Here is a 16,644-nt window from a genome sequence, read left to right as displayed (position 1 = left end):
CCTTTGTCAGATCCAAACAATCATTTTGTCTTATATCCTAACAGTCTAGAAAGTTGGAGGGAGTTTTGTACCAAATTGCATTGCCAGTTCTTCATATCAAGACCTGTTATCTCTTTGACAAGTGGGAATTCTTGGCCTTTGTGTCACTGAAAAGTTTTGGGGCTATACATATGCATGGACATGCTAAAACTGGTTCTAGTTGAAAAAGAGGAATCTTTTTCAAGTTGCAGAGTCAGAACTATCAGCATTCTAAAAATCCCAAGTTGGCTTTAGTCATCTCTTTGGTTGATTTCTCTCATGGAATTTAAAGAGGCTTTAAAATCTTCTTCCTCTCTGAGGCCTTATGGCCCTGATGAATAGGCCTAAGTCCTTAGCTCTTTCTCATTTGTCCTTTTCCATTCAGAACAAACAGAATTTTAAAGAGCTGGAGAAGAAGCCATTGGAATTTGGGAGTCATAACTGGAATTTGCATCCAGCCCAGCATTCATCCTCTGAGATACGAATAACAGCTTTCAGGATTCTAGACCAGCAGGACTCATTGAGCTGCAATATGAATTTTGGATGTGAACTCAGATGACTGCTATGTAAGAACTGAATTAAGTTTTGAGCTTAATCCCCCCCAGAGACTGAATAGGGCACTGAATTGTACCCAGGGAGTAATAAGAAAAATGTTTATATGTTTGTTTTTGCTATACCTTTGAAGTAAAATATTCTTTTGAGAAAGCAAATTGATCTTAAGTAGCTAAATGGGAATGGGTGCTATCACAGGCCCCCAACAATAAGAGTTGAAATTCTTGTAACAGAAAAGAAAAAAAGCCAAACTGCAGGGTACCCTGCAGCCCTAAGGGATCCATACTGCCTGGCCCTGAGAGAGTAATTTTACAGAAGGTATGTTAGAACTTTGGGTTGTTCTTGAAAGTATGTAATTGATTAAAGTAAATTTTATGATTTTGTGCCAATTAGCCCTATGCCTTGTGACTATGGTGAGTTGGTTTGGGCCACATACATGATAAGGGGATTTACATTGTGACCTTGCTAAGAGAAATGGACACAACATTTTGTGAATCATATCTAGATCTCCTGAAGATACCTCATTGTGGTAGTAGCAGAAATGTAAGCTCTATCTAGACTATTGGAGCAAATAGCCCCCGATTCTACATGAGATGAAAATTTAGTACTACCACAAACCTATCACTTGAGGGCTTTGAAAACTGAAAAAATTTCGTTCACCTTGATCTAAAATGGATAAGATTCTACTGGCCCCAAATGACAGCAAATATTTACAAAATCAATCAGCCAGTCAATAAACATTTAAATGTTTACTATGTATCAGGTGCTGTGCTAAGCCTTGGAGATATAAAAAAAGTGGGGAAGGAGAAGAGTTCAGTCTAATAGGGAAACATGCAAATAACTACGTATAAAAAAAGATCATTTAGGATACCTTATAAATAATCAATAGAAGGAAGGCAGTAGAATTAAGAAGAAAAAAAATGGAAGGATATCTTAATAAGCATTTATTAAGTAACTACTATCTGCCAGTCCCTGAACAAATATTATCTCCTTTTGTCCTCACAATCACCCTGAGAGGTAGGTGCTATTATTATTCCTATTTTAAAGCTGAGGAAACTGAGTCAGATAAAGGGTCATAAAGCTACTAAGTATCTGAAGCCAGATTTGGAATTGGGTCTTCCTGACTTTCCCACTCTATCCACTGAACCATCTTGCTGCCTACAGATAGATTACCCTAAGGCATTGGGAGAGGCCTCCTGTAGAAGGTGAAATTTTGACTGGAACTTGAAGGAGGCCAGGGAAGCCAAAAGATAGAGAAAAGAGGAAGAATAGTATTTCATGCATGGGGGTTGGGGGTAGGCAGTGAAAATGCCCAGAGTTGAGAGACTGAATGTTTTATTTGAGGAATAGCAGAAGCTTCATTGGATTGAAGACATGAAGTAAGAAGTGTAAGGTGTAAGGAAACTAGAAAGGTGGGATATGAGTGGTTCTGAAGGGCTCTTAATTCCAGGAAGGATTTTTTAAAATTAAAAAAACCTTTACTGAATTCTTATTCCTGCTAAATTCTAAGTGCTTTGCTCTGAACTAGGGATAACTACTAGAGAAAAGACAGGGAATGGTCAAGTTTAAATTGAGGGACAAGATTTTAGAGAATTCAGTTGTTTGGTAAATGAAAAGACTTTTAAATAATTTCTATGGTTGTTTATACTACACATTTCTTTTTCATTTGTCTTATTAAAGGAAAATTAAAACAGCACATAGAAAAATCAAGAAAGCAAAACAGCTCCAAAACAAGGAAGGGAAAGGGAAAGAGAAAATGATTTGGAGATTATATTGAAGAGTTAAACAATGATATATATTTTTTAAATTTTATCTTATTTTTATTTTATTTTATAATAACTTTTTATTGACAGAACCCATGCCAGGGTAATTTTTTTTACAACATTATCCCTTGCACTCACTTCTGTTCCGATTTTTCCCCTCCCTCCCTCCACCCCCTCTCCTAGATGGCAAGCAGTCCTATATATGTTAAATATGTTGCAGTATATCCTAGATACAATATATGTATGCAGAGTCAAACAGTTCTCTTGTTTGGTAGCTGCTTCTAATGATGCCCTTTGGTTTGTTTGTCATCCAGAATGTGTACTACTTGTGTTTAGATTATGGTCTGGTCCCCAGTGGACACCAATGCCTCCTTGTGCCCCTTGTCTTCCATTATTTTTGCAGGTATCCTTGACATCCCTGATGTCCATACCAACTTCCAGAACTGCTACTCTGCCAGTCATAGTCATAGCTGCTTGGATTGTGCTTCTAACTCATTGCTAGTCTCTGGAAAGTTTTGCCAAGAAGAGAGGATTTTGGGTTCAATCCTATAGCTGACAGGAAGTAGAATTGAGTAAAGCAGATAAAGTGGTGAGAGGGCCATCCAATGTGGAGGGTGGGGAGAGTTCTATCAATTAGATGTGAATGTGGAGAATACAAGAAGCAGAGAACTTTGGGAGCTGATATGCATAGGACATGGAATGAAGGAAGGAAGGAAGGAAAAAGAAAGAAAGAAAAAAGAAAGAAAGAAAGAAAGAAAGAAAGAAAGAAAGAAAGAAAGAAAGAAAGAAAGAAAGAAAGAAGAAAGAAAGAAAGAGAAAGAAAGAAAGAAAGAGAAAGAAAGAAAGAAAGAAAGAAAGAAAGAAAGAAAGAAAGAAAGAAAGAAAGAAAGAAAGAAAGAAAGAAAGAAAGAAAGAAAGAAAGAAAAGAAAAGAAACATAGTTATTGGAACCTGGCAGGGAAACAAGAAAAAGGAATTTGCTTAGGATAATTCACAACTCTGGATTGCAGACTTCAATATTATTGGTTCATTCAGAATACCCTCAAGGCAAGAAAACTGCTTGACTTTTGATCTTCATCATTCTTCAACTAGAGAAATTTCCTCTTGAACACAATCTTTATGAGTTTTCTCAATTAGCTATTATCTTCAAAAGGACATTTAGAAAATGTTGGCTCTTAATGCAATTTAAAATTGGTTCATCAAATTGACTCTATGGGCTATACAGTCTAGTCTGACCAGTGATCCCCTCACTAGGGATGCTGCACTGTCCAATAAGAAATAGAATAATAAGAAAAATAAGAAAGAACTATAACATAACTCCTTTCATTAGGATACCAAAGTATATGGGATGTCTTCTCTGCTTTTCCTTCTCAAACCAGAGGTGGCAGCTGAAGACAACAAACCCTTGTGAGAAGCTTTATCTTTCTCCTACTCTAGGTGGTACTAACCCATCATTTGAACTCTTGGCCATTGAAGTCAATTCTCATTCAGACCAATCAGGGACCATTCCATTGAAGTCTTCTCTTAGCTGATTGCTTCAGGTTTCTCTTTCTCTCCTGTTGTTGCTTCTGTTCAGTGACTTAAATGACAGCTCCCTCGTTTTCAGGAACTAACTTTTCACTTAAGTCACAACTCCCCAAGTTTCCCCTATAAAATCATACTGCAGTCTTCAAATGTTTCTGATGTTCTATTTTCTTATTTTTATTACCCTCTTTTGTAAGGAAACCTATATATACAAATTAGCTGAGATGCCCATCATGCTTTGCAGCTTTGAAATATCCAAATTGGTAGTCTTGGCTCTTTGGTGCCCTTGAAACTATTACTTTGTAATCACATTTCTCTAGTTTTTAATAAGCAACAGATCTTTTCACACATTCCTATACAAGTGAGGAATCACTTCATCTTGGTGATAATGAGATCCAAGTCTTCACATCCATATTGTAGATCATTTTCTTTCTAAAATTGTTCAAATCCCACCTGAAAGCTGTGTTTCATATACAAACACATCAGTATATATTAAAAAGTTTTTTTTTCTGTTCTTGTTAGGCATAATCCACAACAGTAGCAATATATTGCATTATTTGAAAATCAATAAAATTTCTTCCTTTGCACAAAAACATATTTTCTGCCCTTTTTATCATTAAATTTCTTATGAAAAGGGTCTTTAAGAGACTGTTTCTAATCAATATAAATCTCTTCTTTTGCACACAAAAAAATTCTGCCTTTTTATCACTATATTCCTTAGAGCCTAAAGAAACTTTCCTTTATATAAGCTTAACTGATTCTCCTCATTGAGGAAGTGTTAAGTGTGGTCAATATCCCCTATTTTTCCCCACACACTGGAATAAAGCCTTAGCTGCCCAATCCTGGTTGGGCTGTTTTTTAGTAAATGCCTATATTAATGCTACCTACAATAGGCTTTACTCTGTAAGTGCTGATGTTTGAGCAACAGCCATGGCCATCTATTCATATGTTTTGAAGTCTCTGCAGATGTGGCTGTAAACAAGGAGCCTTCAAAGGGACTTTGAGCTCACATGGACTTGGAACAGATCCTGGGGGTCTGCACTCCTGAGGAATTACTCAATACTGTCTCCATTCTGGAATAAAACCAGAGAAAATGCTGAAATGAAGTTTGCTATGCCTTAGGGTTTTCCTGTATGTGAGTAACAGAATCTTCTCCTCCAAAAGATACTCAAAGTACAATATGGAAATGACTTATGAGACTTTAAAAAAATTTCTTTTTGTATAGAATCTGGATAAGATACAAAGAATTAACACAGAAGCAGGAATAAATTCAAGAAACATTGTACACTCAAATAGCTCAATGCAGTCATTATGCTGACTGTTTTTGTGACCAATGAACAAGCATTTCTCATTCACCTTGGACCTGATTTGTTGGAATAATCATCCTGGAGTGCTGTTGAAATCCACATCTCTTGTCCAGCCATGATTTAGCTTTAAGCCTTCAGCTACAGGATCTTGGTAGAAATCGGTTAACTTAATCTCCTCTGAGAAGTGCTCTGTTAAGGATATCTTCCTCAGGGGCAACTGGTCTTTGGCTCTCAAACTCAAATTTTAGATTGCTCAAGAGATAATTCCCAATGTCTGAAGTATGTTTATTTCTCTGGATTTCTAGTCACAGTTCCATGCTCATAAAAGGCAACAGAAGAGCAGGAATCAGTCAAGAAATGGGAGGTCCAGGAATCAGTTTCAGACTTGCCTAAATACCCTTGTAGTTGTTTCTGCTGCAAATTGCGATTACTGCTTCAGGAGGGAGTGGGGCAGAGAAATTCCTTCCTACAAGTTTGTTGAACTCTTGCCAAGATTTTCAGAGGTGGAGAGAGCACTTTGCCAGGGGACTAAAGAGACTGAGTGATTCCTCCTCAACCAGTTCATCCTTCTGATCCCTGGTCAGCCAATCATCAGGAGGTATCCTCAGCCACTGAGGACAAATCAGAGGAGTTCATTGTGTCCCCCTTGCATTGAACTAGGGTACATGTCAAGCTCCATGAGAAGTGTCCTTTAAAACAAAGGTCCATGAGCTCAGCCTTGTGCTTGTAAACATTAGGTAATGCTTTATCTATTTTATGAGATTGATTTAGGGCTCATCAAATTGAGGGTTCTCTTGATTATTTTTGTTATACCAAGCTGAACAGAGAGACCTAAAGGGTACCCAGGAATCACATGCATTGAGTAGTTGACAACAGAGATTGAAGAGATGAGAAAGATACAGACTGAGCTCACTATGCTGATGTAAACGTGACAGAAGACTAAATAGGGAGACTATAACATCTCAAGAGAAAAAGAAGTAAGGGAGATAAAGATTCTATGCAACTCATCAACCTCCCTATATGGATGGTGGAGGGTTTTCCTAATCATAACTGAATCCAGTTATAAGCCTTCATTGTATTGCTTAATTTTTTAAAAAATTGTATTTACTTAGAAGCATTCAGAATGTGAACAAAATAGCTGCCTTTTTTTGGTTGCAATTATAATGTGGCATCAGTTAACAGAACAATTATTTTATATACTGCATCAAAGCCAACTGAAGATGAAAAGAAATTACATTCCCATATAACTAATTTGTGCTGTGCACCAACAAGGACCTACTTTAAATTTCCATGCCAATTTACACCCCCCATAATATACCAGGCAAGGATTCTGATTATTGAAAATACCATTAAAAGATAAGGCAATCTAAAGACACATTTAGTGGTGTCTTAATTTATATACACACACAAAAAGACACTATACATTATAAAACCAAATCTTTTTACATATCAATTTTTTTTTCTTTCAAAGGAGAGGGTAGTGTATAGGGGACTAAATGCTTTATGGACAAGTGAAAAAAAAAAACTGCTCTAGACCAAGTTATTTTTTATTCATCCCCTTCTTCATCCTCCTCCTTGTCTTTATATTCATCATTTCTTCCTCCTCTTTCTTTTTCTTGCTTTTCTCAGCAGCGACAATGTTTCTTCTCCCCTCCCCCTACCAGGTTTTCCTTTGGCTTTATATGCAGCAATATTCTTTTTCTATTTCCACCTTCAGTTTAGCTGCCTTCTTTTCATAAGATTGCTTGTCATCTGCAGCAGTGTTATTTCATATTTCTCCCAGTTTATTTATTTTTTGCCCACATCTCCAATAGAAAGACTAGGATGCTCCCCTTTGATTTTTAAACGATATTCAGAACAGAATAAAAAAATTGCTGAAGGAGGATTCTTTGGTGCATTAGGATCCTTAAGCTTCTTTTTTTGTTGTTTCTCTTTTAGATAGTATATGAGTTTTCATTTCTCATTTATGATAAACCTTATCAGCTTTTGCCATGTCCTCCATTTTCCCTTTCTCTTTAGCAGATGTTATCTTTTACCTTTCTGAGTAATTTTTAGAAAATTATGAGTTCACAGAAGCATCTGAATGCGGCTTCTTGTATTCCTCTCAACAAGTTTGCCCAAAATCATATGAAGATATTAGTGATATCTTCTTAGGATCATCTTTGTCCATTTTTTATTATTTTCCTTCAATATCACACAGTGAGCCCAATGCTTACCTAATTCTTACTTGCCTGGCACTGTCTTTATCCTTCATTGTATTTTTGTTATGAAAACAAAATCTTTCTGATTTTTGACATTTTATTAGCCTAAAAGCTTGCAGGGAAACCAAAGATTGTTTTGGGGAAAACAAAATGAGCCAGATACTGAAATTACTAGTTTTTTTTCTAGATGATGAGGGTGTGAACTACAGATTTTTGTAGAAATGTTTTCCATGGTGAAAGAGGGAAATGAGCCAGAGAAATTTTATGGCACACCTAAAATTGTACATAGGTCCATTGTATTATATAGCCTATGGCTCAATTAAAATAAAAATCCCAGATGAAAAGGACGTCTTTGGACTTTCTCCCACTCTAAGAAGTTCTGTCTTAAGTCATTTAATGGGCATCTCAATGTGCCAAAAAGAAAAAATCACAACTCTGTCAGAGCACAGAACCAGTCCAAGGTATTTCTGTACATGAAGGTATTTCTGGATTACAGTGTTTTACCATCTTTGTTCCATTATATAATTCTCTTAATGCCTTATTCACTCTGCTTTCCAGTCTGCCTACCTACTTCCACTGATATCCTTTCTAATTCTGTGATTCTCTGATCTATAAACAAAGATTCTTTGCTTTGTTTTTTCCATTAAGAATTGTTTAAGTAGTACCAAACCAGGTTTTCTATGGGGTTCATATGCTACATAATGTCTCTCATGCATCCAGAGCCATCTCCAGTCAGTCTGGAGATATATCTATATCTATATATATCTATCTATATCTAGCTACTGGCCTTAGATGGTTCTGGAGGGGAAAGTGAGGCAGATGATCTTGCACAGCCCTCCCTCACTTAAATCCAACTCACTTACATATCTTTGCATCATCTCTCTGGCATTATGGTTCTCTTTGAGAGAGGACAAACAACAACAAGTAGATCACTGAAACTGGAATCAGAGGAAACATGTTCAAATCCCAACTCTCCAGTTTACTTCCCTGTGTGACCTTAGATAAGTACTTTCAATCCACCATCTTAGAAGATGAAGGTGTATCCTTTTAAAGGACTTTCACATTTTCTGACCATGTTATCCTATTCCAGTCATAGGAGGCCATACTATTCATTTTATATTACTACTTCATTTTGCGCAGGGATGCTGAGGAGTACTTGGAATTTAAAACTCTTCATAATCTGGCTTTTATTTAGCTTTATAGATCAATTTTTTACATTGTTCTTCTCTTCTGATGCATCCCACATGAAGAAGTCCCTAATTATAGCCTGTCCCTCTCCTCTTTCTCCATTGGAATCAATTTATAGTTGCTTTGTATATGTGGTACCTGGGGAAATCCTCACTTTTGGAGCTGGTCCCCCAGAAATGGCTATTCTAGGTTTAAGGTTCTTTGTGTGTCCATATCTTCTAAAACTTTAAGTTATGGCCCAACTGATGTGTTTACCTATAGCCAAAAGATAATCATTTCAAAGCAAAATCATTGAACAAATGCCATAGTAAGAAAGTAATTGAGTAAACTTGGGTATATTCTTCCCCAAATACACACACCATTAGTGGGAAGAGTGAACATATGGGAACATACAAAGAAAGAGCCATAAAGGAAATGTGTGTTCACATGCACATGGAGGAGTAACTGATGCCTCTCATACAGTCATGCTATCAGTGTCTTCTGGTAATGACATTATGCTGCTTGTGCTGATCTCTTCAGGATAAGTGTTGAGGTTGTCTACTATAAATGCTCATATTATAAATGAAAAAAACTGTGACCCAGAGAGTTAAACAACTTCCTACCGTCATAGAGGTAGCAAGTGACAGAGGAATACAAGTCCTTTGATTCCAAAATCAATGAAGTATATCACTACATACTTTGTGTGTGTGTGTGTGTGTGTGTGTGTGTGTGTGTGTAGGAAGGAGAATACGCATTTATATAGTGCCTACTATGTGCTAAATGCTTTACAAATATCTCATTTGAACCTTACACAACTCTAGGAAGTAGGTTCTGTTATTATCCCATTTTGAAGATGAGGAGATTGAGGCAAACAGCAATTAAATGACTTGCCCAGGATCACCCAACTAGTAATAATAATAATAAAAAATAACTCTCATTTGATTCTAACAACAATCTTGTGAGGAAAGTGGTATTATCCCAATTTCACAGATGAAAAAATGCAGAGATTAAGTGACTTGATGAAGATTATACAGGTTGTATGTATTGAACTTAGATTTTTCCTGACTTGGCTCTCCACTGTGCCACCTAGATGTTCACTAATCCCATTGGGTAAGAGGATGGGAAGCTTCAGTTCTAATCTTTGGGTTCTCTTCCTCAAGAGAAGGCTGGATTCTGCTTTGCACTTTTAATTCAAAAGCCAGGTTTTTGCAGCTTGTTTCTAGTTCTTTTAGAAAAATTGCCCCTCCTTTGAGTTGAGACCAGTGGTAGTAGAAGTGTGTGGGATGGGGAAATGTTCTTTTCCTCTTTTTTTATCTTTATTTCTTGGTCTATCTCTTCTTTTCTAGAGTAAGAGTAGAAAATATTTTGTCTCCAGCAGACTCAAGTCTACCAAGATCTTTTTTTTTTTTAAATAGGGGAGGGGAAGGAGTTCCCTAGTTAATGATCTCAGGAAATTTATTTTGTGAAGAAAATTTGCTAATCCAAAAGTTTGAGTTTCTTTGTAAGAGGCATTGTCCTTTACAAAATATGATTATAGGGACTCCTGGGAATCTCCAAGACCCTTTCATGGGATCTCCAAGGTTAATATTATTTTCATAATAATATTAAGATATTTTAAGTGTCTAATATGGTAAATATTAGAAAACAAAATAAATTATAAAATAATTACGAAAAACAAAGCATTTTCAATAATTTAAGGGTGTTAATGGATCTTGAGCACCATTTTTAAATTTGAGCACCAAGAGTCCTGAGACCAAGACTTCTTAAACTTAAGTCATAGATCCCTTTAGTACTTTGGTGAAGGGTAAAAAGTCTATGCACCTCTTCCTAGAATGAGATTCTTTTAAATACATAAAATAAAATTTGTAGGATTACAAAGGAAACCAATTAGGTTGAAATACAATTTTCAAAATGTTTTTTAAAAATCCAATAACTAAAATTCACAGCATGTTAAGAACCTCTGCTAAAATAAACCTTGCTAATGGCAAGTCTTCCCTGAAGTTAAGTTTTGACTTCTTTACCTCTGTTTTTATCCATATACTGTTTTCTCATTAACTGCCAAATAGTTCTAGGGTTCAGGGTTTACTAATTTGTCAACTCTAGGTTTCTTCAGTTCTAGGTGGAGGAAAGGTAGAAGCTAATGTCAAGAGTCAGACATTTTTCCTTTTACCAGCCCAGCCCCTTTCTTGGTCTTTTTTTTTTTTTTAAATGTAGATAATTCTAATTGAAGTTTAAAGAAGTTTTGAACTCCCTTTTATACATCTCTATTTTTCATTTTCTCTGTGTACAAGTTGCCAAGTTCCAGGGGGAAGGACTATATTCATTTTTGCCATTGCATTTCCAATGCCTAGCATGGTTTCAGGCAAAGAAACATTGACTAAATGCTTGTTCAGTTGAACTGACTTGACCTGAAAGTCCCTAAATCTTTCTTATGGGAATCTTTCTAGGTTACTCTTAATAAAGGTCACTAATCTTGTCTTTACTGGGCACTTTACTGTGCCCAGCCACAAATTTGATCCTATAGGTGGTTGCAAAATAAATACACATGCTGTAGGAGTTCAGAGAAAGTGCAGCCTGGAGAAGTTATAAAGCAGAAATATCCCCTTATTCTCCAGGTCAAGGACAGAAATAAAAGACAATCTCAATGAAATCCCCTTTTACTATTTTCTTGTGGAAAGTTCCTCACTGGTCACATTTCTAACTTAGTCTTTGCCAGTTTTTTGAGGATGCCAGGCAAAATAGGAAAATGCCATAAGGGAACTGGAAAAGATTGCATATTTGGTTACCTTTGTTTAGGGAATAGCTTACAGAACAGGAGAGCTTTCTATTAAAAAACAAAACAAAACAATGCCACTTTTAGGGTGACTCTGGGCAATCACAGGTGGCTTCCTTGGAGTATAAGTTGTAGAACAATTGCAAAGTTGCACTGGTCAGGGGGTTTCCTCTCAGGGAGTTCCTTACAGTTGTAAGACCATAGTTTGAGACCAAAAAAAAAAAAAACATTACTGACTCACCAAATTTGCTGTCAACAAATAAATAAACCAAATAAATACTCATCATGAGATTGGCAGAGACATGAAAACTCTACTGCTATCTCAGTGCCAAGAATCCCTTAACAACCTAGAAACAGATGCCAAGAATGACCATTTGGGTTTTGCAACACCTAAAAAATAACTTTAAAAAATCAAGAAATTTTCTTTCTCTATTATATGCAATAGAAAAATTTAAGGAAGAGTTGGGGGACACTTGGAGGGAAAATAAGTTATTTAAACTTACTGCATAATATATTACTATTTCTATTTTTATGGCTCCCCATAAGATTTTACAAAAATACTTTCCTTACAACAAATGTGAGAGGTAGGTAGTAAAAGGATTATTATACCAATGGTCAGTATATCAAATTCAGAGCAAGGTGACTTTTAATCTTTATATTTTCTTCCTAAGGTGATCAGTTAAGAATGAGTTTAATTAGATAACCTTAAGTAATTTTTCTAATGAGATATATACAACTAGGATTCAATGAATGCAAATAGTGAATCTAGTGGTCATATGTACTTGAATTCTCACTATTTGAAATTATAGTTATGTAAACTCTAATAATTAGTTGTTGTAAGAATAATTCCTACAAGACATCCCCACACCAAAAATACATCTACCTGTATATATGGAATCCAGGAAAAAGTGGACTCTAACAAAGGATACCTTACACCACTTTCTGTTTGCTGGAAGTCCTTTTCTCCTTTTCATGGATGTGCTTAACAATTTATAAGAGTTTATCCTTAGGCAAGGTGAAACTTTGTTCGGCCTTTTGTAGAGCAGTGAATCTATGTATCTTGTGGTCTCCTGATGCCTGCACTACCAGCAGTGCTGCTGTCTTGGAGATAATTTAAAGATAGGATACTAATGGGAATTTTAAAAAAATCCTCCAAATCCTCTGAGGCACAAAAGGTCCTTCAGTCAAAGGTGGGTGGGAAATAGAACACAACTATGAAGTATTCTCTCAACCTATCTCCTCCCCACAAGAGATTCCTCAGAAGGTTTAGCTGAATGACTGTCTTTTGGTTTGTTACTTGCAGAAATCCAAATCTCAGTTTTTAAGTGCTTTGTTATTTTATAAAGATCCCCTGATTAACTATCCTCAACTAATGTTTATACTCCTGTGAAACATCACTTCATCCTCAAAGGCTCATAGGAGACATCTAAATTGACCAAGACCTTTCCTCACTAAATTGGGATGCCTAGGATGGTTTTGATTCAATTAAGAAGTGTTTCCACTTGTTCAAACACAAAAATGTAGCCTTTTCACATTCTTTATGTGAAGTAGGGGTAATTTAGTTGATTTATCTGACCCTTACATATACCATTTTGTAGGAAATTGGCTCAGAGAGATTAGTAATTTGTCCAAGATCATGTGGGTTTTGATGCAACAGAGCCAAGATTCAAGGCCAAGTCTCTTGACTCAACATCCAGGGTCATCTTCATTTTGTTCCATGTTATTCCTTATATACAAAAGATGCTTTTCACTTTCTCAGGGGGACACTCAAAAAAAGAGGAATATGCTCTAATTTAGGGAAAGCTATTCTATTTTTGCTGCTCACTTTGATGATTTCTTCTGATTCTTTATGATGTAATGGATAGAGTACAGGTCTTAAAGTCAGGAAGACTTGAATTCAAATGTAGCCTCAGGCATTTACTAGCCATATGACATTTGCCAGTTAACCTGGTTTGCCTCAGTTTCTTCATCTGTAAAATGAGTTAGAAAAAGAAATAGCAAACCAGTATAGTATGTTTGCCAAGAAAACTCCAAATGAGATGATGAAGAGTCAAAAATAACTGAAATAACAATAACAATATGCCCTTCCCTTTGGTAGATACTGCTCTACTGTAAAGGGCTAAAACTATGAAAAGGTGTACTTGAATCAGACAACTGATCACTTAAGGCTAATTATCTATTCAATATGAGACAATGACTTTATTAGCATATATTTGGGAAAATGTCTCTCCGAGGCAAGAGAGAATATTTTCCACTTGGCTGGCTGGTGGCAGAAGAGCTAGATTTGGAGAGGAGCACTCTGGTGCAGACACAGAGCACTTTGGGAGATTGAGAGCCTCTCTCGGAGGCAAGGCAGATTCAACTTGGAGCTGGATTGAAGGCTGAAGAAAGAAGAGGCAGAGGCTGAAGGACAAAACCCTTGGCACCGGCTCAATGTTTGATGTTAAGATAATTGTAGGCAAGGATTAGAAGGTGGGGTGAGAGAGGTGAGAACTCACTTTGCAGCACGACCAGGAGAAGAAAAGTTGGTGGTGAGCCTCATGGCAGTTTGTCTGTCTCCTTCACTTCTCCCTTAAAGACCAAGGACTTTAATTTATCCTGACTCTGGCTGATCTTAAGGCCTCCAGGGAGCTAGCTTGGACTTAACACTCTACCATTCTCTTTGAAAATATATCTAGTCAATAAGACAGTTTGCAATATATAGAGTGGTCTCAGATATCCATTAAGTCCAAAGAGCACCAAATGGGCCTTTTTATACCTTTAGGTGACCAGAAAATAAAGGGAATAGCACTGACTATGTTCCAGGAACTGTGGTAAGTAATTTTCACAAATATCATCTCATGAAAATTATAAACCAATTTCTCTAAGGAATATTGATGTAAAAAATCTTAAATAAAAAATTAGCAAAGAGATTACAAAAACTCATCCCCTGATATATAAACCATGACCAAGAAGGATATATACTTGGAAGACAGTTCAATATTAGGAAAACTATTAGTATAATTGACTATATCAATAACCAAACTAACAAAAACCATATGATTATCTCACTTGTTGCGGAAAAAGCATTTGATAAAATCCAACAACCATTCTTATTAAAAACACTAGAGAGTATAGGAATAAATGAACTTTTCTTTAAAATGATCAGTAGCATCTATTTAAAACCAACAGCAAGCATCATAAATAATGGGGACAAACTAGAACCATTCCCAATAAGATCAGGGGTGAAACAAGGTTGCCCAGTATCACTATTACTATTCAATATGGTATTAAAAACGCTAGCTTTGGCAATAAGAAAAAGAGATTAAAATAATTAGAATAGGTAATGAGAAAACCAAATTATCACTCTTTGTAGATGATATAATGGTATACTTAAAGAATCCTAGAGAATCAACTAAAAAACTATTAGAAAAAATTCACCACTTTAGCCAAGTTGTAGGATACAAAATTGTGATGACTGTGTATTTAAAATTGGCTGGAGTCAGGAATTCAGGTTAGGGGAAAATCATCGATCTTTCTTCTTAGTAGAGGTGAAGAAGAATCGAAGGTGAAGAGGAATTGGAGGTGAAGGGGAATCAGAGGTGAAGGGAGTCACAATAGCAATGTGAGCAGCTGTGTCAAGAAGCCAGCCAGCCAGCAGTCTCTCTTTCTGCTTCCCTCTCTGCCCCCCCACCTCCACCCACCAAAATCATCATTTCCCTATACAACACATCAGGACTTGCACAAAGAGTGGGCAGGGGCCATTCTTTCTCCAAGCATATATATTAATAGAGTATGGTCCAATTACTATTTAGCCTCAAGTGCTTGGGACCTCAGTGCATCAACCCAAGCCTCAGCCCATTACACATAATAAATCCATATAAACTGTAGAGGGCCAGAACTCTGGAGAAGTATACTTGAAACAAGGATGCTTACAACAAGGTGTTAAATTAGTGGAATTGATGAGATGATGGTTCTTTAGTATACATATACTTAGTACTTAGCATGGTGATGTAATGGTCCTCTAGTTCACACATATATCATGTGCTGTAATGATCATACCAATGTTTTTAAGGACTGAGAAGGACTGGAAATGAGACATTTAGCTAAAAATGAGGGACAGGTTACATCTGAATTGAAAACAGAAGCATACCCTATGATTGAAGAATTTGACTCTTCAGGTCAAGAAAGAAGAAGATACACTCCTTTTAATTTGGAAACTACCAAAGATCTAAAAAAGACTTGCACTTTTATGGATCTACATCATCTTATGTTAAAATGGCATTAGAGAATTTGGCTTATAAAATTTTAACCCCCTAGTTATTGGAAATCTTTAGCAAAGACATGTTTAGACCTGGACAAATGGTTTTCGGAGTATAGTGAACTCTGTAGAATACAAGCCTAACGAAAAAGGCAACTTGGAGTTAATATACCAGTCACTTTTGATCAACTAGCAAGTTTAGGTTCTTATACAGACACTTTAGTGCAGATTAATTACCCTGTAGCAGCATATGATCAAATTGCTTCTGCTGCTATCAAAACATGGGGCACCCTCCCAAGAAGACAAGATAGAGGGGAAGCCTTCACAAAAATAGCACAAGGTCCAAATGAATCCTTAGCTGATTTCTGGGATATCTACAGACAGCTGTTATACGAACTATTGGTGAAAATGCAGCAACAGAAATTATAAGACAACTTGCTAGAGAAAATGCTAATGAAGTTTGTAGAAGAATTATACTAGGACTACACAAGGATGCTCCTTTAGAGGAGATCATAAGACGCTGTGTCACAGTGGACACAAATACCTTTTATACCGAGGCTATGATGAACATGGGAAGACAGGGTCCCTTTTGGCAAGGACTTCCAAAGAGACTTGTCAATGCTTTCAGTGTGATAAAGTAGGGAATCTGAAAGCTCAATGTTGGCATAGAAGACAGGGTGGGAGAACAAGACCCAAAACCCCATGTCCAAAATGCAACAGAGGCTTCCATTGGGCATCAGAATGAAGATTGACTCAGGGAAGCAGGAAGTGGGGCCCAGCTCCAGGGCCCCCATCAAAAAAATACTTGGAGCATGATGGCAGCCGAGGTTATACCCAGAGAGTCTTTAGAAGTTCAATACTCCAACATAATCAATCAGCTAAGAAACAACCTGATGGGGAAAAGGGATTGCATTTGGGGAGCAATGAAGAGATTGGATTTACACAATTTGCCTGAGGAAATGTGTCATCGTGGACACAGGGCCAGCACTGAGATCAGAAGGACTTCATACAAGACCTATCTTTAAAATATATTCTCTGTGTGTCCTTAAGCAAGTTGCTTAACCTCTGAGCACTCTAGGAAACTTTCTAATACTGTAAGC

General features: G+C 36.6%; 1 pseudogene; it reads right to left on the bottom strand.

The window, feature by feature from the left end:
• Positions 1-6,654: 6,654 nt before the first annotated feature.
• On the bottom strand, positions 6,655-7,602 carry LOC127549888 (high mobility group protein B1-like; annotated as a pseudogene).
• Positions 7,603-16,644: the final 9,042 nt, after the last annotated feature.

The sequence above is a fragment of the Antechinus flavipes genome, chromosome 2, assembly GCF_016432865.1.
Source record: "Antechinus flavipes isolate AdamAnt ecotype Samford, QLD, Australia chromosome 2, AdamAnt_v2, whole genome shotgun sequence".
NCBI lineage: Eukaryota > Metazoa > Chordata > Mammalia > Dasyuromorphia > Dasyuridae > Antechinus > Antechinus flavipes.
Note: the sequence above shows the minus strand (reverse complement) of the source record. Positions and strands in the feature narration are given on the sequence as shown.